At 37.1% G+C, this 26,831-nt stretch overlaps 1 long non-coding RNA gene across 1 annotated transcript in view; it reads left to right on the forward strand.

Annotated features, from left to right (window-relative positions):
• The window catches only part of LOC109502622, a 100,742-nt gene extending 78,315 nt beyond the window's left edge, over window positions 1-22,427 (forward strand). Inside the window, exons 2-3 of the long non-coding RNA XR_002161341.3 lie at window positions 7,970-8,202; window positions 20,771-22,427. This is a non-coding gene — a long non-coding RNA (uncharacterized LOC109502622). The remainder of the gene's footprint in view (window positions 1-7,969; window positions 8,203-20,770) is intronic.
• The last annotated feature ends 4,404 nt before the right edge of the window (window positions 22,428-26,831 follow it).

The following is a 26,831-nucleotide window of genomic DNA, read 5'->3' on the forward strand; positions in this document are numbered from 1 at the left end:
CATGTGAAATTTATTGAAGTTTGTTTTATTGCCCAGAATATGGTGTGTCCTACACAATGCTCCATGCGCACATGAGAAGACTTTATATTCTTTGTTTGTGAGATGGACTATTGACACGTGTGCTACGTCTAATTGGTTATATTATGGTTGAAATCTAATTACATGCTGATTTTTCACCTACATGTTCTTTACATTATTGAAACGGGTTTTATTGAAAATTTCAACTATTATTGTTGAACTGTCCTCCGTTCTGTCAGTTTTTGCTACATGAGTTTTGGTTCTTCATTGTTAGGTGTATGTATGTTTATAATTGATATATCTTCCTGATGGATCGACCCTTTTATTATTATAAGATGTATCTCATTTCTAGTATTTTTTTTTTTTTTACTTTACAATCTACTACTCTTGTATTTGTATACCCATTCTTTCTTTCTTGTGGTTACTGTTTGCATGGTATATATTTTTCCATCCATTTACTTTCAGTCTATGTATCTTAGAATATATAGTGTGCTTCTTGTAGGCAGAATATGATCATAGCTTGGTTTTTATCTGGTCAATTATTGCCTTTCAATTAGATTGTGTAATCCATTTACATTTTATGTTACTATTAATATAATTGAATTTGCTTCTGCCATTTTATTTTCTATATGTTTCAAGTTTTTTTGTTTCTCTGTTCTTACTTTACTCATATTTCCTGCATTATATAAATACATTTTCATTTCTTTGATAATGTTTTCTATATATAGTTTTTGATTTATTTCTTTAATGGCTGCTATATGGCTTACTATATACACTTGAACTTGTCAGAATATATTTCAGATTCATAAAACAATTTCAATTATGTATAAAAATATTACTTGATCTTCCTCTTGTTTTATGAAGTATTATTATTATATATATTACATCTATATATTTGACAAACTTCAACAATATATTGCTATAGTTTTAACTTTATGAGTATAAAAAAAAGCATGTATTTATAGCTTTTTGTTATATTTGCTTTTTTATTTCATGTTTCCTGTTCTGTTCATTTGTCCTATATTTTCAAGTTATTGTCTAGATTCACTTTTTAGCTCAACACAGCTTTATTCCCACTGTCTTCCTTTGCAATGTTCCAGCAAATATATTACATTATGCCCATCAGTATGATCCTATACGTATTATTTTATCCAATTATTTTTTAAAGTCAGTTAAAGGAATAAAATAAAATATGCATTTAAACTATTTTTTATAATTACATAGTTCCCTGTACTAGTGTTCTATGTTTTTTTTCTGTCAGTTCATATTATTTCCTGGAATCACTTGCTTTCAGCAGGAATAACTTTGTTTAGTATTTCTCATAAGATGGATCCTCTAAAAATGAATTCCGTGTTTGTTTGATTTTGTAAAACTTTGAAGTCTATTTTGCTATTATTTTTGCACTTTGCTTTACTGGATGTGGTATGCTTGCTTGGTATTTTTAATTTGAGGACGTTGAATATGTAATTTCACTGCCTTCTGGCCTCCATTATTTCAGATGAAATTTCAGTAGTCCAGTCTTACTGGGGTTCCCTTTTATGTGATGATTTGTTTTCACTTGATGTTTCCAAAATGTTTTTTTGTTTTTTGTTTTCATCATCTATATATGATAGGCACATGGATATCTTTGCATTTATCCTAATAACAGTCTATCAATCTTGTTTAATATATAGATTTTTTTTTCAAATTTGGGAAAATTTCAGCCATCATTTCTTTGAATATACTTTTTTTTCTGCTCCTTTCTCTCTCTCCCCTCAAGCTACTTCCCCCATTATGCATATGCTGGTGCATTTAATAGTGTCCCATCTTTTTTTGAGGCTTTGTTAATTTTTTTCCCATTCCTTTTTCTTTCTGTTTTTCAGACTGCATAATCTGCATTGGTCTCTCTTCAAGTTCTCTAATTCTTCAGCCAGTTCAAATCTACTTTGAGCCTCTCCAGGAATTTTTAATTTAAAATTATACTTTTCTTCTAAAGTCAGTATAAAGAACTACTAACTATGGCTTTATATACATTCTCTCTTTGATGAGACAGTTTCATCATTATTTATTTAAGCACGTTTTGCTTTCATTCTCTGAACATGGTCACCTTGAAGTCTATGTCTTTTAATCTGACATCTGTTCACTCTTACATACAGTTTCTATTGCTGTTTTTTACCCTTATACAGAGATCATGTTTTTCTGTTTCTTAGCCTGCCTCAGAATTTTAACATGCCCCCCTCCCCCCAGTAATATTCTTTTATACCTTAGATGAGACAAGAAGGCTGGAGGAGGTTGAGGGGTGCAGAATGCTCTTCTTCCAGCTAGGATAAGGCTGTGGAAAAAATCTTTTCCCCTGGAGGGTATGTCGACCACTTCAGGTATATTTCACAGTGATTACCCTATTCCTCCCCATGTCAGAACCATGGCGGGGGGTGGGGGGGGGCGGATCTTTCTCCGATTGTCAATATGAGAACTGGAGAGGATTACCAGGCATAAAACCACAGAAGTGTAAGGGTGTTACAGATCAGAAGCCTCCAGTAGATTCTCTGTGTCACAGTGGTTCACACTCCACCTCTGGCAATTTGTCAAAGTTATCATTTAAGTGTTCCTACTGGTGGATGGCTCCAACAGCTTCTGTTGGAGGTAAGCATATTTCAACTGTGACTCTCTGGATTCACCTATGTTTCTAGATTTTGCAGTGGCAGTTTTTACTGAAATCTTCATTCTCTGATGGGTGTAAGAAGAGTCGTTAATTTTCAGTTTGTTCAGCTTGTATTTATTTATTTATTTATTTACTTAATGTTTTTATTTATTTTTGAGACAAAGAGACAGAGCATGAGTGGGGGAGGGGCAGAGAGAGAGGGAGACACAGAATCCGAAGCAGTCTCCAGGTTCTGAGCCACCAGTACAGAGCCTGATGCAGGGCTCAAACTCACAGACTGTGAGATCATGACCTGAGCCGAAGTTGGTGGCTCAACCGTCTGAGCCACCCAGGCACCCCAGCTTGTATTTATTGTAAGGATGTGAATAATGACTTCAAAGTTCTTCTAAGTTCTTTAGTCAGTACTGAAACCAGAAATGTTGCACTTTTTTTCTTTCTTTTTTAACTTTCTGACTCATATATAATTGAATTACTCAAGTGTGAATGTGCATATTATCAGTGTCATTTAAGGGAGTGAGGGTCTGTTATCTGTCTGCATGTCCTTGGGACCCCAGTTTTCCTCACTTTGAGCAAGCTGAGAAGTCTTAATTTCAGTTAGCATTACTTTCATGCATAATTCAGCCTCTGCGAATACAGAGATGGCAACTAATTCAAGAGATTTATTTAGTTTCTTGCACATTCTCTGAGAAACTAATTTATATAGTAGTAGCATCAGGTGAGCCTCCTGTTTGTTTTAGATAAACAGAAATCTTAACTTGAAAGCTCCATTATTTGCTTCACTACCAACAATTCAAGAGATAATTTTCCTGCCCTGCTGACCTTTCTAGGAAAACACCTGGAAGTTTTTGTTGTTTTGTTTTCCTTCTCAATGTTCTGAACAGAGATGCCCCCTAGAGGCTATTACTTCATATGTTCTAAACCTTTCCATTATTAAATTACTCTTTTTGATGTTTGAAAAGACAAGTGCATAAAACATAAATATTTCGTCCAATAAAATGACATAAATCTGAACTTGTTAATTGTAACCCAAGTTAAGAAATAAAATTAAATCAGGGCCCCTGGGTGGCTCAGTTGGTTAAGCATCTGACTTCGGCTTAAGTCATGATCTCACAGTTCATGAGTTCAAGCCCCACATCGTGCTCTGTGCTGACAGCTCAGAGCCTGGATCCTGCTTTGGATTCCGTGTCTCCCTTTCACTCTGCCAATCTCTCTCTTTCTCTCTCAAAAATGAATAAAACATTTTTTAAACAAATTTAAAAAGGTAGCACCTGGGTGACTCAGTCGGTTAAGCATCCAACTTCAGCTTAGGTCATGATCTCACAGTTTGTGAGTTCGAGCCCCATGTTGGGCTTTGTGCTGACAACTGGGAGTCTGAGCCTGCTTCAGATTCTGTCTCAATCTGTCTCTGTCCCTGTCCTGTTTATGCTTTCTCTCAAATATAAATAAATATTTAAAACAATTAAAAAAATTAAAAGAAAAAGAAAGAAAATTAAATCGTTACTTAAAATTCCCCTTTATATCCCAAGTTTCCATTGCCCCTGAAATGTTCATTACTTTCTTCCTTTAAAAGTGTAATGATTCTTTCAAGATTCAATTCAAGACTCCTTTTCCTCCATGAACTCTCTACCAAAAAGTAATCCTAAAGGAGGATGAGTTTCCCAGAATGTAAATTAATAGATGTCAAAGATGCCTGCTGTTTTCCTCCCAGTAGTGTTGAAGGTCAGTTCTTCTAACCAGGATTCTACTCTCGAATTAATTTCTAAAACCATGAAAACCTTGTCTTAGGGACAAAGCGCACAGGTTACCTCCTTATCCTGAATTACAGCACATTATTATCAGCTTTTCTGGAGACTCCTTAGTAATAAAGCAGTGCCTATTTCAGAAAGAATTCACAATTGACTCTCCAAAGGGGTTCTCAAGGTGATCTACCGAGACACTGAAAGAAAATGGCAAAATTTCTATTCATATAAAATTTTATAACTTTCTATTTTTCATATATAATGTACATTTTATATTGTGGGTTAGCAGTGCTATTTAGAAGATTTATGAATTACAAAATCAATATGTAGAGGACACAAGCACAGAGTATTTCTTTAAAAAATTTTTTTTAATGTTTACTTATGAGAGAGAGAGAGAGAGAGAGAGAGCAGGGGAGGAGCAGAGAGAGAGGGAGACACAGAATCCAAAGCAGGCTCTAGGCTCTGAGCTGTCAGCACAGAGCCTGACGTGGGGCTTGAACTCACAAACCACGAGATCATGACCCGAGCTGAAGTCAGATGCTTAACAGACTGAGCCACCCAGGCTGCCAGCACAGAGTATTTCTTATACAAATTTGGAAGAACACTGATGTTCATTCCTTGGTGCTGTTGACTTCATTTGAGATTCATTTATCTTGAGATCCATGTTCTTAAAGAAAACAAAGTAGTGTTTTGACATTTGGGCTGTTTTTCTTCATCCGAGGGAAGCATACATGAGGGAAACATACAAATCAATGGTGCGCTAAGTGAACGGTTAGTCAGCCATTTCCTACTGTGGTTCTCCTTCTCTTGTCTGTTGGTGCTGAAGTCTTTGAAGTTGCCAGGAAGGACCTTGCTGTTTATCGTCTGTTCCTTGGATTGTGATTCTCTCTGTGTCTGGAATACCCTTCATGCTCTTATATTCATATATACACATTCATTATATACACATATGCTAGTATATAAACTATATATATATATATATATATATATATTTGAATTGATATATCAAATATACAGAGATAAGCACAGATCCTAAATATCCCATTCAATGAACAGAAAGCTAAATCCTTTTGAATCGACACCAATTTAATAAAATTAAAGTATCACCCAAATATCACCCTCATGTCCCTTCTCACTTACTTTCCGACCATCCTCTCTAAAGTAATAATTTTTCAGAGCTCTAACCCTAGGTTCTATGGCCTGGTTTTGATTTATATAAAAGGTGTCATATGGTACACACTTGCCTTCTGTTCCTTAGCCTTGTCTGTGGTATTTGTACATAGTATAGCTATCAATTGTTATTTTTCATTGCTCTATGGTATGCCATTGAATGGATGAATATGCCACAATTTATTTATTTATTCTATTGTTAAGGGGCATTTGTATTATCTCCAATTTGAGGCTATGGATACTACTGTTCTGAATTATTTTTACATGTCTCTTAGTGCACACGAGCAAGCGTTTCTTGGTCAACTATACCTAATTGTGGAATGGCTGAGTCGTATAGCATATGAACATTCACACTTTACAGATTTCCAAAACAACTACTGATGTAAATTCCACAGGCAATGCATAGAAAGGAAACATAGACATAATTATGGGAAATATTAGAGCCTATCCAAAATAATAGTGAAGATGTTTTCATATAACTATCTCAGTAACTAGTAAGATAAGTAAACAAAAATTAATGAAGATATAGATAATTTGAACATTCCTAAGAATATATATACACATATATATATATATATATAGGTGTATAGCATATACATTAATAATATAGTAGTATTATTATGTATTATTATTATTATGTATAGTATATACATAATAATATAGTATTATAGTGTATATATTAATTATATATATATGTATATATATGTATATAAACACCCATAGAAAATTTTCAAAAATCACTGATCCTTGAAATAAAATAGAATATGTTTTCTGACCAAAGTGGAATTAAGCTAGAAATCAATAAGAAAAATGAGTTAACATATTTAAAAATTAAGTCCCAGAAAATATCTCAATGGAAATCATATCCCACAAAAAAATCCACTTTAAGGCTATAAATGAAAAGAAAGACAGTATCAAGTCCTGACAACAATGAAGATTAACAGGATGTCCATTAAAAATATAACTCCACATTTCAATTTGTCTCCTCCATGAAGACTTTTCTGCTCTTTCCTTCCTCAGCAGAATGAGTACTTTTTTCTTTGTGGCCTGTGTCCTACAAAGCATATTCATTTTCATATATGTCTTTCTCTTATCTGAGCTTCATGAAGGCAGATATCTCAAATATTTAGTAAAGTCCCAATGGGTAATAGTAATAAAACAAAGGATTAATGTGGTGGATGAAAACTCTTTTCCTCTATTTATTCTCAGCTTAGGATCAACGGCTTCAAAGTAAACAGCATCAGAGTGGACCAGAGACGTATATACAGCACCTGTTTAGAAAAAGAAAGATAAGAAAAGAGTTTCAAGTCCTTTGTAACAAAATCTCAGTTTTCTTAGGTACCAGGATTCTGATAGAACTATGGATTCTTTCTATTATTCTTTGCTGTCTTATACTATTATTCTTTCTGGACATCAGATAGGCAAGAACTTCTAGGTATATATATGAAAGGGCTGCATCACAGGGAAACTTGTACAAATTTATTATCAAGTTTTCTGTCATAAAAAAGAAATAAAATAAATCAAACCAATAAATTAAAGTTTAAAGCAATGAAAATAAATGTGTGGGAGAAAGGAGTTTGAAGAACATACTACAATGAAGAGATTATTTCATTATGTAAATTTTATATTTCAAATGTATTCTAAAGAGACTTATAATGTTCCAGAAAGACCTCATGCTTCCATTGTTTAGAATGTGGAAAGTTAAGAAAAAGAATCCCAGTATGCTAGAGGCTGATAAATAATGTAACTCGGTCTTGATTTTTCTGTGATAGATTGTTTTGCCTCACCCCATGGGCAGAGGGGCTTCAGATTAGCAAAGGGACACTTTTAGATGGAGAAAAATAAATAACCAGGTAACTATAAAATCAATACCTCATTTTGGTTCATTAGTTAAGAGATAGCTTGCTGGTCAAGGTACATTCTTCACAGTCACTGCACTTATCTGAGGGAAAAGACCACACCTACCAGCCCTGTTCTGATAAAGCAGCCCATGCCTGCCACTCACTATAACACCTGTTCTTGCCCTTCGTAGCCAAGCTTTTTGGTTGAAAAACCAGCACCAAATTCAAGAATAATTTGTATAAACTGATCAATGACATGTGAGATGTTTCTTTTTGAAAGTTTATTCTGTCTAAGGACAATTAATTAATTGATTAGCTATTTCTCTTAGAAATTTGAACCAGAGATGTTACGCTTGGTATGTGATGGGGGACTCAGGGAGCTAAAAGCTAAAGAACATATAGTCAAAAAGTGCAGATGAGGAGTAAGGTGGAGTTAGGGGGAGCCATGAATAGGTTAAACTCTCCAAAGATGATGTCAGCAACATTTCTTTCATTGTGTATGGATACCTGCCTTAACCAATAAGAAATGGAATCTCTTCCTACTCTCCTCTTGTATCTAGGTTTGCCTCATAAGTTCCTTTGATAAATAGAATTCCATGAAGCCTGGTTGCCTCTGCTTTTGCTCTTCAAGTGATTTGCCAAGGAAGAATTCTGACTGATGCAGAGATAGATCACCATGATGTGAGGAAGACCAAGCTACTGAGCTAGAAGAGCTCATAGGAAGGAGTAGTGTGATACCAGACATGCAAGTGCGAACTTCTTAGACCTCACGACCTAACCCAACTGAAGGCAGGTAAGACAATGCCACATGGTGCAGGAGAACCATACATCAGAGCCCAGTCAACCCCCAAAACCATGAAAAATAATGGTTGTTGTTTTATGTCACTGAATTTTGGTGTTGTTACACAGCAATAGATAAAGATGAGTAAGAAGACATGATTAAGCAGAAATCAAAACCACAAAAAACATGCCCTGGGGAGAGACTGATTGTTTCTATTGGAGGAGGCAAAAACAGGCCAGGCTGAGACAGAGATGTGCTGAGTTGTGTCCAATGGCTGAGCCCTCATTAGGGACCTCATTGGATAAGGGAGTTAGCGGTAGTTGTGAACACCTTCAGTCTTAATCTGTTGGTTATTTAAAAGGCTATGTTTAAAATAATCATTCTTTCGGGGCGCCTGGGTGGCGCAGTCAGTTAAGCGTCCGACTTCAGCCAGGTCACGATCTCGCGGACTGTGAGTTCGAGCCCCGCGTCGGGCTCTGGGCTGATGGCTCAGAGCCTGGAGCCTGTTTCCTATTCTGTGTCTCCCTCTCTCTCTGCCCCTCGCCCGTTCATGCTCTGTCTCTCTCTGTCCCAAAAACAAATAAACGTTGAAAAAAAAATTTTTTTAAATAATCATTCTTTCTCTTCCCTGTTCTTACCCATATTCTCCACCTAAACATGTTTGACATTTGTATTTTATAACTGGCGTATAGAAAATTAACAATCTCAACACTTCTGGAAAAATTAATTTAAGGGAAAAGATGTTAAATTAGAACTACAGATGAAATAGTTTATATGGTCCAGTGGGATCTAGATACTCTTTTTGCTACTATATATATATATATATATATTTTTTTTTTTTCCCTCTTAAGTCCAGCATCATATCATATAGTTAGAGAAGGGAGATGGGCTGCTTGCAAAGTGGAGCATCACCTTGGTGTACATTCCAGGAGACTTTTAAAAAACATTATTAAGGTTACTCTTACAATTTTTTCTTTTTGTTTTTTTCTGGCTGCCAGTCAGACTTGCGTTTTTTACCATAAGATGATACGCTTCTTCAGAAAAGATACACCAGGTGCCTTGGTGTTCTTATGACATGGCACCTGGACCCCTTGCAGAACTAAGAATATGAGAGAGAAAAATAGAGTGACAACTCATGGTAGAAAATACAGTCTTATGTAACTTAACCTGGGACTGTAGGAGGAACTACACAAGGGTTTGAATACCAAGAAGTAGGAACCATTGGGAGTCACTCTGGAGGTTCACTACAACACATGTTCATTTGATCTAGGGGGGAAAAAGGTAATATTGCATTAGAATAATATTTAAACACACCTTCTCTAGATACAATATTAAATTATTTCCAGGCATCATCTTAAAATAATTACTATTTGTTGCAGTAGATGATGAAGCTTAGTCCGCTAATCTTTGTGTTTTGATTTTCATGTCTTTGTGATAACACTGCGATCTCTCACAGTTGATAGTAAATGTTGACACATACTTAGTGCTTTACATGCTCATCATCAACATTTTTGAAAAATGAAAATTTAGCATTTAATTTTTCATCAAACACACTCTCATTCTTTTGAGCTCATTACTACTGAAAACATTTATTATAAGAGAAGAAAAAAGGTGTTACTACACAACAAATAGTTGTGCACCTTATAATAAATGACCAAGCCTTTGCAGCAAGACTGCTCAGATTAATCGCAATACATCTCCACAGCAGGATTGCTCGGCTTTTTATTTTTCCACCACATTTATAGGACACCTAAGTTATGGTTTCCCTTCACTTCCCACTGACACAACCGACTGCGATCCTAGTGGCTTTGTGAATCTTATTGATTATGACATGGGCCATGGGAGGTCATCAAGTGGCCATCATGGAGAACTATGATGAATACTTCTTCACCCACATCCCAAGAGCCAAAAGAATTAGATGTGGCCAGCTGCTCCTGCCTAAAGGCACTTTGTTTTAATGTGTGTCCCCTGCATGTGCTCCTTGGAAGGGAGTCACTAGTACCCTTGTGTCTGGAAGGATATGGAAAAGAAAGATATATCCTGTGTAATCATCTTTCAGATCTAATCATGCATAAAGCAAGAACTATTTTCTGCACACATTTCATACATGACTATGGAAGACTGTGAAAGAAGCTTAAAGTAAGTACAAAGTGGAGACCTAAGAGCCTCCCTTGGCTTATTTTAGTGTAATGATAACAATGATACTTTGTTATGATTCCATTTATATCTGGTTCAAAATCAGGTAAAACTAATCTATGGTGTTAGAGGTTGACATACTGAATCCCTCTGGGGAGATGTCAGCTGGAATGCTCTTGAGGGGTCTGTAAGTGGCTGGAAACCTACAATAGTTGGTAGGTTTCCAGTATCTTCATTTGGGCAGTAGTTACACAGGTGCATACATACGCAAAGCATAGTACATTTAAGGGTTTTAGACTTTCCCGTGTATAATTTATACTTTAATTTTAAAACATAGTTATTGGTGGGGGGGGGGAGGGAGAATATGGGAAGTCAATGGAAAAACACTAAACCAAATGGACCACCAAGACAACAGGCAGAAATCCAGATTGTGTCAACCAAAGGCTAAACCAGAGTTTATACTCATCTTTTCTGTATGCTAAGAGTCAGAGAGTTCTGAAAGGACTTTGTTTTTCCTTCATGGCCTCTTTTAATTTTTCACTACTTATCCCCCCAAAAAGAAATTTCTGTGATCTTACATGCCAAAAAAAGGTGATTAAGGTCATTATAATCAAACACACAGCAATAAACTTTATATATACAGGTGTGTTTCACAATAGAAAACCTGGAAACACCACAAATAAGATAACAAATTTACAAAGCAAGAATGTCAGGGGCAATTAGAGATTTACCTGCAGCATTACATGGTCATAAGAATTGACAGGCAAAATCCTTGGTCTCTGAAACAGTTGTTCAATGTTTAGTATTAAAATTATACATGAAATTATTATTGTATAGTTAGTGCCTAAACTAAGATACATTTGCAAGTCACATTTGAAATGCCACTTGCTAATCCCAAAGACTTGTATATTCTAATTCTACAGTTGTTGGAAAGTTAGAAAAACACAGCCTTGTGCTATGGTCATACTCAGTCATCTCTCAAAGATGTGGCATGGTGACAGATCAGGGAAGAACAATTAGTAATCTTATGAATTGATTGTTTCATTTATATTTCTGTAGGAAAGAAAATAATTTATTAAAAACAGTACCACTTCAACTTCATTTAACTTTTGCAGATAAAATCATTAGTTTATTTTGGAATGAGCACAACAGAAATGATGACTCCCATCAGATGGAAATCTCTCACCACATGGAAATTAACAAGAATGTATTACCAAATAAAACTTTATACATATCTGGCTCTTTACACTTTTCAGAATTTCTGCATTTTACACTCCCTCATTGATCTTCATAATAAGACCATGTAACAGATAGATGTACAGAGAACAGATGTACTCTCTTCTCCACATGTTTGAGAAAACTGAGGCTGATGTGTTGAGCCTGGAAGGACTTTAAGGAGGTTCACATTCTTGGTGATTTCTATCTTGTCAATTACACTTCACAACTGTTTTTGTGTTACTGTCTTTATTAATGACATAAAAATTTCTTTTTAAAAAATAATGTGTATTTATTTATTTGAGAGAGGGAGTGTGCATGTGCACAAGTGGGGAAGGGGCAGTGAGAGAGGGAGAGAGAACAACCAGGTTCTGTTCTGTCAGCATGGAGCCTGAAGTGGGACTCAATCTCATGAACTGAACTGTGAGATCATGACCTGAGCTGAAATCAAGAATCAGTTGCCTAACTGACTGAGCCACTCAGGAAACCCGACATAAAAAAAATGTCTTAAGGGAAATAAAAATTATTACATTTGACAGAAAAAACATAAATAGAATTTTTTGCTAATTTATATTCCCATGTTTATTTGGCACATAAAGTTAAGGTGAAAGTCACAAAATATATTTTGGCTTTATCTCTTAAACTAGATATAAATGGAATTCTACATTCTCTAGTGACTGGAAGGTTATCATGGTGACCTGTAGTGTCTAATTTCATTCCTGATTCATAGGGTGTCTGGGTGGCTCAGCCAGTTAAGTGGCTGACTCTTGATTTTGGTTTAGATCATGGTCTCACAGTCTTGAGTTTGAGCCCCGCTTCAAGCTTTGGGCTCACAGCACAGAGCCTGCTTGGGATCCTCTGTCTTCCTCTTCCTGCCCCTCCCCCGATCATGCTTGCATGCTCTCTCTCTTTCAAAATTAAATAAACATTAACAAGTATTTAATTTTATCCCTTATTCATTCTTTCAGTGCTCTCCCATCAACTTGAAAGTTTACTTCCACTTCTTATAGTGAAGGTGGTCTACCTATGAATTGTTGGAACCCCAGAAACAGAATTCTGAATCTTGGATACATTATGACTTTGGGAATCTATGGGAGTCAAAGCTGCTTGCCTCCCCACCCACCACCTCCCAATTAACACAGATAAGCACACAAGAAGCAGGGTACAGTGCTAATGGCTAACGGCCACCAATTAGTGGTGCAATGAGGAGGTGGACTCCAGAGTCCAGAGGCTGAAGGTTTAAATTCTGACTCCACTTGGGAAGCCCTGATGAATTGCCTGCCTGTCTCAGCCATCTGCAAAATGGAAAATATTAATAATTATTTGCAGGATTGCCAGGAAAAATTAAATGTGGAAAATATATGCAAAGTGCCTAGAACACTCTAGAAATGACACCTATTATATAACAGGTGGGATAGGAACATTAACTGTCGGAGGTATAAAATAAAAGAACTTCAGGTAATAAAGATAGAAACTGTTGTTCAAGGACAAAGAGAAGATCAGCTACTTCCCCAGTCTCTCTTGCTACCCCATAATGACTAAATAATCTTTGTTTCCATAATGTCATGTTTGCATAGCTCTCTGATTGCAAGCACCACATAATTGCAAAATGACTGTGTTAATGGAAGATTTAGATCATTTTTAAAAAAGTAAAGTTTTCACATTTTGCATCTAAATTCATTGATTATGCATAAAGAGGTCAGGAAAGCCTTGTGGCTTTATTAAATTGATCGGCATCTAATAACTTAATTATCTACAGAAACAGATGTTACTTCAACTGAAAACAAATTATCTTATACACAGGGAAGAAAATTAAAGCATCGAACACTGTGGAGATCTGTAAAATGACCACATTGAGGTTAAAAGGAGAGAGAAACAACAAAACATCAGGATTCCTGATTCGGACTCCACTTTGTTTAATGTGCTCCAAATGTTTTCATCTTGAATACTTTTTATATCTCATTTGACTCCAGTTTAGGGGATTGTGCCTGCACATATACGCATACACAAACACACACACACGCACGCACGCACACACACACACACACACGGATTTTTGTGCTATTGAAATCTAGGAGGAGATACTGAGGTATTTGCTCCTTTCAGGTTCCTGACTGAATTGTGTTTCTTGTTCTGGGAGAGGAAATAGCATTGCTCAGCAGTGTTGAGCATTTTGAAAATAAAATCCGCCTAAGAGCAACCCCTAACACAAAGAGTCCCCAGAGTTTCTGTCTTTTCTGATGTTCTAGCCTTTGCTTGGAGCACTCGCTTCCAGGTTATTCTTCCATTGCCCACTGTCTGGGCCTCAGATTCATTGTTAACTTTGGCCTCCAAGAAACACATCAGGACAAGCACTTCTTGTTAACCCACTTTCCCCAGTATATCCTTGGCTTTCCTTTGACAGTGAGTCAGGCTCAGCCCATGATAGTGGTTTCTCAGTTCACCATGGACAAACACCTGTTCCGTTATGACGTGGGTCCAGAGTTCTTAACCTTGATAATGCTGAACTTCACTTCCATCTTGGGGGAACATCTAGTATGTTTGCCTTAGATTCAAAAGGTAGAATGGGGTTATTTTTTAAATGGCTAACAGGCTATAGTCATAAATTACAGGAAATTAAAGTTGAAAAAGACCTTAAATAATTCATTAATTATCTAATTAATGTCTAGCTCCTCTATCATGGATGGAAAACTGAGGCTAAATTATGTTAAGTGATGTGTCTCTGAGATCATAGACAGGAAGTCCAACTTTGTCAGAATTAGAACTTGGAAATGCTGCATATGACTGGATTGAGGACAAGAAGGTGGAGGTGAGAAGGTAGGAAGTCTTTGGAAGACTTCCCCAAGACTAAGTATTGAGGAATGTGCTGATTCAAGAAACAGGGCCAGCTACAAAATTCAAGGTCACTGGTAATGGCAAAGATTGACAAGGGCACCAAATGCCACATCTGGGGAGGGAAGCAGTGGGGGTAGAATCTGGAGTTCAGCTGCAGCTAGAGGAAGCAGAGGTACTTGGCCTATCTTTCTCCTCATTAATATTTATAGTAGCTACCACTTATTGAGAAGTTACTGAAGCATTGTTCTAAGTCCCTAATTTGTATTAACTCATTTATCCTTGCAACAACCCTATGGCAAGTATTTTTCTTATCTTCCTTGTACAGAGGAAGAATCTGAGGCACAGACTAGGAGACAGTTGCCCAAGCCTTACAGCATGTCAGGAGATCAGACAGGTCTCATCCCCAGGCATACTAACTGCAGAGTCCCAACCCTTAACTGAATCACTGTGTTGCCTCTCTGTATCCCATTGCCAGAATGGGTATCTGGCATGTAATAAACATTTAGGGGCTGTTGTATCTGATGTCAGAATGTGCCAGGACTTAGCTTCTGTGATTCTGGAAATATCACAATGTACTCAAGACCCATCTCCAATCACTGTCCACACCTCTTCTCCCCCACCCTCCCAACTTGTTGTACTATAAATCTGGGATGGGAACATAGTCCAGTGCCATCTAGATTGCCAGCCTGTGAGGCAATTGCCAAAGGCAGTGTAGATAGGTTACTGTACAGCTCATGGATTAAGTGAGTTCACTCTCATTGCTCTAAATGGTGAATGTGGGCTGAAAAAGAGAATTCAGTGCTGAATGAGATTCCTTTTATCATTCCTTTACTTTTATTCCCTTTGCATCTGATTGAGTCCCGATGGCCTTGGCAAGGAGGGCAGGAATCACAACTCTTCCATTTGTGTTTCTTAAGGATGTATTGAAAAGACTATCTGCACTCTACAAATGGCCCAAGAAGGTGAGTGGAGCCCAGATCTCTTAAAACTGGGACTTGACACTGAGAGAGAAGCCTTATCTCTCCAGAGGCTAAGAGATAGGCTTGGTGCTGGGCTTCTGACCTAACGCTGTAATCCCCTCTACATTTATTATAAATACTCAGGGAAACCACAAAATCCAAGACAAATAAAGTCAGTCTGTTTTCAAAGGGAAAGAACCATTTTTTTTAATCGTTTTTAATGCTTATTTATTTTTGAGAGAGAGAGAGAGAGAGAGAGAGAGAGAGAGAGAGAGAGTGCAAGTGGGTGAGGGGCAGAGAGAGAGGGAGACACAGAATCTGAAACAGGCTCCAGGCTTTGAGCTGTCAGCACAGAGCCTGACCCGGGGCTCGAACTCATGAACCCTTGAGATCATGACCTGAACCGAAGTCAAATGCTCAACCAACTGAGCCACACAGGTGCCCCAGAAAACACCATTTCTTAAATGTTGGTGATTTCAGTTGGATAAGTTCCTCCAAGCACCCCTGCCCATTTTGTAGGAAGGAGTGCAGGCTTGTTGAAGGAAGCCTGCTCTACAAGAATTTACACTCCTCATGGCCAAGAACACTGGTCTAAACATGATTGGTCATTTGATAGGCCTGTTCCTAAGTAGAATTGAGAAGTAAGTAAAGTTGTCTACCATCTTGTCATCAGACTGATAGAAAGTACTCATTGATGTTCATATTGCTTATGCCAACATTCCAAACATATTTAAAACCCTCACCACTGAGGATAAAACATATTCATCACATTTCTATGAATTAAGTATTATCCCCATTTCCAGATGAGCCTAATGAGCCTCAAACCTCAGTCGCCTGACTCTGAAGTATAAGTCTTTCTCTTTATTACTCCTCTGCTCCTGAATTGCCATATCTACTCCACTGCACTGATGCTGCCTCTCTCTCTGGCTTTATAACTCACTTCTCAGTACATGCTTCCCCTCCCATCCCACCCATTGAACTCATTGCAAGTTGTTGTTCCCCAGAGCTTTCTAAATCCCAACAGCCATCTTGATACTGAACTTGTGTAAGCTGTATAAGTTGAGTTATTTGTTTAATGAGCTAATTTTAGTATCAAATGAGAGAGAAGGTTACATACACACCACACACTGCCAGCATAAGTGTATCTGTGGGTACAGAAGCTTTAGTTGTGACACATGGTTTTTTGAAAACTCTGCAGGCAGAAATAGCACATAGCCAATCTCTTCCTCTGAACGTTTCCTGAGACAGATAGATAGACACATAGTCCAGTCCTTTGGTTTGGAATCATATAGAAGTATCTTCACTTCAAAAACACTAATGGTAACAGTAAGAGGGGAGAAATCTGGGAAGATTAATAATATGACACTGAAAAAGTATCAACTGTTAATTAATTCAGTTGCTTATCCCTCCAGTCTTTTCCACAAATGATTCTAAATGCCTAACACACCCCAGCCCTGTGCTAGGAACTGTTGCTATGGAGAAGAGTATGATTTTCACTGTCTCATCACCCCCTACTGTGAGTTCACAGATGAATAGGGGAGATAAACATAAACATGTATATCACAGCACAATCATTACTTGCACAAGGAAGCCCAAATAGTCATGGAAACACCAAACACAAAACAAAGGGCCCAAGAAATTTTCTCAGAGGATTGAAAACAGAACTAAATGTTCTAGGAGGTAAAGGAATTAGGGCATTTTTAGGAGAAGGACATGCCACATAGGGCAAATAAATGTGAGAGACTGCTGAAGGAGCCCAGAGTTCAATGCTTATATTGTTGGGGGGGGGTGTAGTTGGGAATGGAGAGTAATAAGACTAGAGAGTGATATTAGCTTGAAAGGTCTCATCAAAGGAGAGGCAGGGGAAAATGCAGAAGGCTTGGTTTCCTGTCCTTGGGGGAGGACATAAAAATTCAACTGTAAGATTAGTGTGTGTCAGTACCATTTCAGGTTTCATTCTCTGGAATCAGATGATAAAACACAATGGTGGGTGGGAATATAATTTAGGGATGACCATTTATAAGAGAGTGGGTGAGAAACCAGGACCAGGCAGGAGAAGCTCAACTGTGACACAAGCCTGACGAAGCCTTTGCCAAACCCAGTAGGAGCTTTGGGGTCCATATGGGAACATAGAAGGATAATTAGAGCTTTACTACTTTGGACTAACTTGGTTGGTAATCAGTCATTGGATGTGGGTTGCCTGGACAGATGACAGCTCTTGCTGCTGGGGGTAGGGACTATCTGCTGACCACACTCTGAGTGCCTGGGCCATCAAGAGTGTCTGTGCTGCATAGTCCAGGGGCCACCCCAAACTCCTAGTACAGGGAGCTCCCAGGTTTCTTATTTCTTTCTCATGACTCCATGGAACTGTCGAGAGTAAGAAACTGAGGTTCATGAGAATCCAGTGCTTATGGTCAGACTGCTCTTGATGACTTTGTGTTTCCCCACTTCTACCACACTTCCCACTGCTTCCTGAAATGTATCAAAGACTTGTAAGGTTTTCCTGATAATGGATTACAAAATTCTAAATATTTCCAGGAAGGAGTAAACTCAGCATGGGTCAAGATGATTGGGAAATTTTCATGAGGTCAGAATTTTATTGGGCAGGGAGGAATACATCTGGCTGTCTTTAAATAAAATGCTTCCAAAGATAGTAAGGCCATATTATGGGACAAGGGTCACGTAGTCACTCACTTGAGATTAATATCAAAGCTTGGTAATTATTACCAGGGTCAGAAATATAGGAACCCCAGAAAATAATGTCCAAAGGGACTTGAAGTTAATTGTTAAACTCATTCAAAAATCATTTTAAAAATAGCAAGAATAAATTCAGAGTACTATTATCACTTACTCAGAATAGTTAGAACTTCAGTGAGACCTAGTCTACAATGACATTTGCTTTTTAGCATACGATTTCCACACAGTTATTTTCTCCAACATTTATCTGCACTTTCTTTTAGCTAGCCTATATGTTACACCACAGAAGACAGGGTCAAATGGATCATAGACTCACATGTAAGAAAAACAGGAACCCTCCAGAGAGCATAATGATTTGTTCCAGCGAGATGGAGTGGGGCAGAGAGAAGAAGTGTTACGGTGGATTAGCTAATGCTGCTCAATAATTTACCAATCAATTAAAATGCCATTATTATTCTCCTCTGCCACTTAGCTTCTGTGATATTTAAAGGTCACATGGGCGCTATTGGGGAGGATGGCTATTAGCAGATACATGAAAATAGCATTTCCAATCTCTGTAACAGGGCGTCAAGGTAATTTGTGTCCTAGTTCAAGTTACACTCATCAGCACACAAGGGCAGATGTTTGACAAATGTAGTATACTAAAGGAAATGAGAAGAAGAAAAAGTACTTGAAGCCCTGATGAGGTATATATGGATAACCAGAGAAGCAAAGTGGCACATGATATTATGTGATCTTTTGGATCTTTTCAACTGAGGCCAGAGGATTTCTGCCTCTGCAGAAGGGAATCTTCAGGATCCTCTGCTGAGATTGATTCCGCATCAACATTGGTTACCCGAAAAGTAACTACTTGTCTGAGATCATAAAAAAATTTAGCTATAATTACAAACAATTTATTAATTACTAGTTATTTAGTAAATATTTAATTATTTGGTAAATAATTAGTAATTAAAACATAATAAATGATTATGAATACATAGTTGGCTTTTATTGAGTATTTAATATTTGTTGAGAGTTGTGTTAGATACTTTGCATGCATATCATCTATCATAATAACAACATAGGTAATAAAGTGCATTATCTCCATTTTATAGAAAATAAAACTGAGAAAGAGATGCTAAGTAGCATGTTTGAAATCTCGTGAGTAATAGGTGATGAAGCCCTGGGCCAATATTGTTAAAACTTCACAGCCCCCTTAATGACTTACTTGGAATTGGTACTTTTATGTTTTCCCCAAATGTGGGCTAATTTTTACTAACTGTTCACATTATAAATGACTTCTAGAGGGGAGCTAAACCTTTGATGTATGTGTGTAACAAAATAATCAAATTTACACCTAGACATGCAACATATGTTTAATAAATGCTTGTAGAGAAGACTACGGGATATTTCAATTTGTCCTTTGAAAGGTCGATCAGTGAAAGAAATGGTGTCATGTCCGCACATTCATATACTACTCCTGTACTTCTTCAGTGTTGATAAAAAATGTTCCCATGCTAAACTATTACTGAACAGATGGCTTAATTTTAAAGTTTGGGGCTATCTGTGCACGAACATCCATCTCAACTCTGGATGACAATATAGTATGATTATTCATCAAAGAGCAAGGCAGCACAACATAGTCACCCATCATTGTTTAGAATTGTTCTTGACTAAAGGGTCTATCTTCTGGAATTATCTCTCTGTATAGAAACATAACCTGAAATTCCCCTCTTCACTCAGTAAAGACTCACAGGAATGGTGTCTCTGAGTCAAGCACAGTGGGATCGGCCACACTGTTCACCATCAGCGATTAATGAGATGCACATCCCTTCAATGCCTTTATTTTCTAAGTTTCTATTCATTTTCCAACTTACCCCACCAGGACATTCTCTCCACACCAGGAAAATTGAGAAAGGCATCCGTGGGAAAGGCAAAAGCTTACCAAAGACCTGGAATTTTGAAAATGAGTATGCGGACCAGCTCTACTATTCCAGGACTTTGTGAGATGGTGCAAGCCACCTACATAGGCTGAATCATGATTTCCTCCTGGAAATAATATCAGCCTTACGGGTTTTGTTTTTAAAAGATTCAATGAGAGAAATGAAAAAGATTCTTGTTGCTTTTCCTTATGCACTATGGATTCCAATCAAATTAAACTAATCAAGTTCCCTTGAGTTACCACACTTTGCCTCCTTGTCCTCAGTCCTCAACACATATCACTTCTCCTGTCTCTGAGTCCTTCTCCTGCTTCACCTGCTACCAACAGGTCCAAGCAGATTGTAAATGAATTAACAACTCTTGGAGAACAGAGGGAGAAGATTAAAACTCTAAAGGATTTTTTTAAAAAAACTCTGTTCTGTTTCTCCTACACATTAATGGAATGCTAAAAGCATCTAATGGAGATTTTCGTCAAGAAATAATTAGATATTTATCATCTTATATTTCATTAATGGAATTGGTTTTCTTATCACAATATTTTAATTGACATTTAAAAATATCCTCATTACACAGTATTTCAAATTGTGGCTGAAATAGTCTGTGTGGAGTGCCTCCGTCATTTTAAGGTGAAGATAGAAACTTGAAAAACCATTTGAATTTCTAATTGAAAAATAATTGGGTTTAAAAGAAGGGAATTATGATAATCATTAGGTGTGATAAAATGGGAGTTGATGCTGAATTTTCAATTATGAATATAAAGTGTAATCTCAAGAATGTGCTGGAGAGCAACTTTTATGTTCAATGCTTGTGTTTTACAGACCCCCAAAATGAGAGCTTATATGAGAGATCAGACAACAGAAGAAGGCTCTGGGGATTATGGTAACATTTTACCATCTAGAAAATTCTAAAGGGTAAGGATGAAGACTTTTTATTGATCAAAATCTTTTTTTTAAGCCTGAAAACAATTAAGGTAATTTCTAATGTCAAAGAGATTTGAAGTGAAGCCCCTGAAGGACACTCCTTCCACTACCGCATTCCCATTTCATGGGGTCAGAACAAGAGGTTGCAAGGCCTGATGTCTTCAGTCCTTCCCTGACCCACAGAATACTTCTCTCTCCTTCACTTTTACCAGATAATAGCTTTATAATTCACATCCTCTGAAATTCACCCTCTGAAGTTTTTTGTTTATTTGTTTGTTTTGTATATTCACAGAATTGGGCAACAACACCACTATCTAATTTCAGAAATTTTCATCTCCCCCCAAAAGACACCCTGAACACATTAGCAGTCAATCTCAATTTGCCCCTCTCCATACTCTGAAAACCACCAATCCATACTGTTTCTATGGTTTGCCTAGTCTGACCATTTAGTATAAATGGAATCATATAGTACAGGGCTCTTTTGTATTTGGATTCTTCCCTGTAGCATAATGTTTTCAAAGATTATCTATCTTATGGCATATATCAGTATTTTATTCCTTTTGTTTGTTTGCTTTTTAAGTGTAGTTGACACACGATGTTACATTAGTTTCAGGTGTACAACATACATCGATTCAATAACTTTATACCTTCTGCTATGCCATTTTTTTATGTTAGTCATCATAGTGGGTGTGAAGAAATATTTCATTGGGATTTTGATTTGCATTTCCCTGACTAATGATAGTGAGCATCTTCTCCTGAGATTATTGGCCATTTGTAGACGTTCTTTGAAGAAATATCTATTCAAGTCCTTTGCCCATATTTAAATTGGATTATTTGCAAAAGTTCTTTGTTCTGAAAACTTGTATGATTTGTAAATATTTCCTCACATTCTGTAAGTTGACTTTTCAATTTGACTATTTTTTGATGGTACAGCACAAAATTTTTAAATTTTAATGAGGTTCAACTTACCTATATTTTCTTTGGTAAATATACTCTTAGTGTTGCATCTTAAGGGTCCATAACTTAATCCAACATCCCAACAGCCCTGATTTTTTTCTAAGAGTTTTTTTAGTTTTGCACTTGCATTTATTTCTATGAGCCATGTTGTTATTTTTGCATATGATATAAGGTAAGAGTTGAGCTGTATTCATTTATACACAAATATCTAGTCATCTCAGTACCATTTCTTAAAAAGACATTTCATTGTCCTGACACCCTTATTGAAAATCAATTGCCATAAACTTAAGAGTTTATTTATTTTTGGACTCTCAATTATATTCTATTGATCTACATATCTAGCCTTATGCCAGTACCACATTGCCTTGGCTACTATAGCTTTATAAGTTTTTAAATTGGGAAGTATGGATAATCCAAACTTTGTCCTTTTTTAAAGATTGTTCTAGCTATTTTGGGCCCATTGTATTCCCATATGAATTTTTCATATGAATTTTCACATGAATATATTACTTTCTGCACAAACCTCAGCCAAGATTTTGATAGAGAGTATATATATATGTTGAATCTGTAGATTAGTTTTGGAGGACTGACATCTCAACAGAATTTTTACTTCTCTTCTAAAACCATGGATGTCTTTGCACTTATTTAAGACTTTTTAAAATATGTCAATAATATTTTTTAATTTTAATTATACAAATCTTGTATGTATTTTGTTAAATATATTCCTTAGTATTTTATCCTTTTGGACATATTGTAAATGTAATTGTTTTCTTAATTTATTTTGCGGATTGTTCATTGCTTAGGTATAGAAATGCAGTTGATTTTTTTATTTTGATTTTTTATCCTGCAACCTTGATGGACTCTTTTATTTGTTCTAATAATATATTTTCTGGATTTATTAACATATTCTGTATACAAATTTTTGTCTTTTACGTAAACATATGTACATGTCAAGGTAGTTTACATTCTCCTTTCCAATTTATCTAATTGCTGTCACTAGAACTTCCAGTAGAATGTTGACCAGAAATGGTGAGAGTAGACAACCTTGCCTTATTCCAGGTATGGGTCAGCATTCCCTATGTCATTTCATGTCTCATAACTTTTGTTGAAAAATAAACATTTAATTAAAATGATTTGGCAAATCTCGAAATCCTATTTCTTCCCTCCCTCCAGATTATGTTGTCATTGCTGCTGTTTCTTGTTTAGGGATTCTTTAAAAATGTTTTTATTTATTTTTAGTTTTTGAGAGGCGAGTGTGTGATGCATGCTTCTGTGCGTGCATTTGGGGAGGCATAGGGGAGGGGCAGAGAAAGAGGGAGAGAGAATCCCAAGCAGGCTCCCTGCTGTCAGCACAGAGCCTGGTGTGGGGCTTGCTCTCAGGACTACAAGATCATGACCTGAGCAGAAATCAAGAGTCAGATGCTTAACCGACTGAGCTGCCCAGTCACCCCAATTGTTTAGTGACTTTTGAATTCTGTAAAGTTTGTATTGTTTTTCATGTGTGATCCTAGGTTCTGCTCAGTTAAGGTCAATAAATTAATGGATAGAGATTTCATTAAATTACCTTGAACCAACAAATCTCTTAGCTTTGCTGAGGGCCTTTGTGCTCATATTAAGGCTTCTTCAACACGCTGGTGGCTTACAACTCCGTCTTCAGTCTTCACTCCCTGTTTGCACAGAACCTCCAAGTCACTTAGTAGTGAGACCTAGGGCTCTTCCCCACTCATGCACACAGCCCTAAGCATGCACACAGTCCTATGCATGTTCCTGTTTTTCTAGACTCCCAGGAGTGTCTCAGAACTTTTCAAACTCCACTATGGATATGTCATTCCCCAGGTTTCCCTTAAGTTTTTTGTCATCCTTTTATTTTTCCTAACTTTTATCATGACCTCAGATTATTGTAATATGAAACAATTTCAAGCTGTGTTTTGAAAAAAAAAAGTCCCATGGAAATAGCTGTTCTCCCTGAACAAGTTCAGAGTCAGGACATGTACAGAAAAATCTTGAGTAGGGAGTTTCTGGGGAGCTGCCAGATAGGTTAAATAATGATAGTTTGTCAGGAATTGTGTTTCTTTTGGAGTGCCAAGTCCTTTCTTCTCATTCCAGCTGCTGGTTTCCAGAGCTACTCTGATTAGGAAGCTGTTGGTTTTCAGATAGACCATGGAGCTGGGATGAAGTGTCTGGGAATATGATGAGCTAACACACCAAAAATCTTGCTGTTCTTACTGAGATTCAGTCACTGTTTTTAAATAAATGTTACCCAGATTATTTTATAATTTTGTTAATTTCCAGAACTCTGAAAAAGCTTATTTTGACAATTTTTCTACTGTTTTTGTTACTTTTATGGATGATCAGGAGTTTGGAAATTCTTACCCCACCATTTCAGAATTGCTTCTCTTCCAACCAAGATTTTAACATCATGTGATGATCTACATTCTGCATTAGCTTTTCTCTCCCTCCTGTAGGGATTTATGTGAGATCATGTCTTTCTGGATAAAATGCTGGATACATGAAAAGTAGTGTGTATGGAGAAAATACTGGATGAAGAAATCTCCAGGGTTGTTGAAGAATGCTTTTGAAGATGGTCTTGAAAGTCAGATATTTTAATGAAGATGTCAAGTCTTGAACACATCTTCTGAAATGCAGTCAGAAAAATCTTTACTTCCTGTCTCTTTGGTTAATAGCACCAGGTATTCATGGTAGAATAGGAGTTGCAATGTTGATGGAGACTTGCCAATGTGGAGAACATCTTGAGTGAAATTGTAATGATATTCACAAAATCTCACTGAAAGGTTTTCTCTATATTTTTACTTGATTCTGTATCAGTCACCTTCTAGGTACCAACACCATCAAGAAGCCAGTAAAAGCTGCTGAGATCTGAAATGCAAATAAGTCTTAAGAACTCCATGGGATTACTAAAGAGCCATATCATTAACCAGGAAAGGAGCACCTGCAGGTTATTGAAGTTCCGTGACAGAGAAAAGCTTGAGCTTCTGTTGCTCACCAGCTACGTTTCCTGGGCCTCTGTATCACTATTTGCACAATGACTATCTGACCGAGCCTCCAAAAATGTTCATCATCCTGCTACTTTTATTATTATATTCTTGTTATAACACTGGTACATATCAAAAAGAAATTAAAAAGTCCATTAGAGTTTTTGATAACCATGGAACAATTGTTAGGGAAAAATCAATGGCACTTGCTAGAGATGGCAAGGGAGACTTTGTTTCAGGACCATCATGACAGGTATAGAGACCACTGCAGTGGGATCCTACAGTGGGGGACAGATTGAGCTCAACTGTGAATACAGCACAGGCAAGTGGAAATTTTAACCGAAAAGCAGGGTAGAAGGTTGTGGATGGAAAATTTGTAAGAGGAGACATCAGGGGTAAATAGGGGTTCTGGCTAAATTGACTTAACAAGGTTCTTGCTGAAGATAGGCCAGGGTGTTAAACTTTACCTGTGGGAAGGTGGAGGATGAGGAACCTGATGAGATATTGAGGGTGGGGGTTCTGGTTAAGGTTCTTGCCCAAACAGGATTTTATAAGGAAGTGCACATATGAGCTAAGAGAAGATAAATCTGACGTAATGTGTAGTCCAGTGAATAGTCTTTGTCACAGTCTCTGCATTCCTGGTGTGTGGGACACCAAGAGAAGAGGACATTGACCTTCTACCTCTCAGCACAAAGACTATTCTCAGCACTGCATTTCTGATTCAATGATGAGGTTGTATTGTTTGTTTCACAGGAACTCTCTTCTCCCTGAACCACCGTTCATCACTCCATCTTGATCGTTCTTGAAAATCTTTCACTCTAAAAGCTTTGGCAACACATAATTTGGAGGTCCCCTTTCCTGTCTTGATCTGTGTTACTTGGGGGCAGAGCCAACCACTGTCCATCTTAATGCTTGCATTTTGTTTTAGTCAGGTTAAACTCTCCTGATTTAAACCAGTAGTTGTGTTGGAGCCCTGTCGTGTGCCTGTATCCAGCTCCTACACCCCAGGTGGCTGCCTTGCTGGACTTCAGACTCAGCCTGTTTGGGCAGAACTGTAATTTCTACTTCCATACATTCTCATCTGTATCCATTCCTGCTTCAGAGCTTTGCCATTCATCCAGTCATAAGCCAGAAGTCCACAGGTTGTCTTGGATTCCTTCCTCTCCCTTTATCTATCTAGGTCAAGAAATCTGAGCCATATGGTAGCATTGTGAATAAAAGGAACGACATATGCAAAGATCCTGTGGCAGGAGGGAGTTCAGCTTTTTTGAAAAACTAAGTGTGACTGTAGTCAAAAATTGAGGAAAAGAATGCCATCAAAGAAAGCTGCTTCTAAACTCAGAATTTTATTGTTGATGTTATAAATTTCAGCCCATGAAATAAGAAAACACCACACAAAAACTGAAATTCAATCCAATTCTTCTGGTTCAAAATGAAGGTGGTACAATAATATCCCAACAGTCAACCCCTTATTCCATCATTTATGTGGATAATAGGTCAACAGCAGTCCTTATAAGGGAAGTAGGTATATCAATTACACATGAGGAAAGAGAAAAATGATTACATTTTAAGTGTTTAGGAAAAGTTTGTGTTTTAGCAAACACACATCTACAAATGAAAATAATAAATAAGTATAAGGTACCTAAACAGCCAACCAATTCAGACCTTCATATCAAAACCACGCAGGACGAGTTGAGAAAAGCAATTATATTTTCCTTTAGGGTGCTCTTCAAAGTGGAGAACTCATCTGGGGACATGCTACACCAGGGTCTCCAGTCAAGGTTGAACAGAGTGGGGCAAAGTCTCCCAAACTACATTTATTTTCATAAAAATGTCAACAGAAAATAAGCTCCAGTGATAAATCTGTGTTCGTATTATATTATAAGTGGAAAACAGTCAGTTTCACATCTTGTACCAGCACTTTCAATCACCTTTTATGGCCATGTAGTTGCCTTGTTTGGCAATTAAAAAATTAAAATATGTAGATTCCAATAACAATCCATGAGTAT

Source organism: Felis catus, chromosome C1 (genome assembly GCF_018350175.1).
Source record: "Felis catus isolate Fca126 chromosome C1, F.catus_Fca126_mat1.0, whole genome shotgun sequence".
NCBI classification, from domain to species: domain Eukaryota; kingdom Metazoa; phylum Chordata; class Mammalia; order Carnivora; family Felidae; genus Felis; species Felis catus.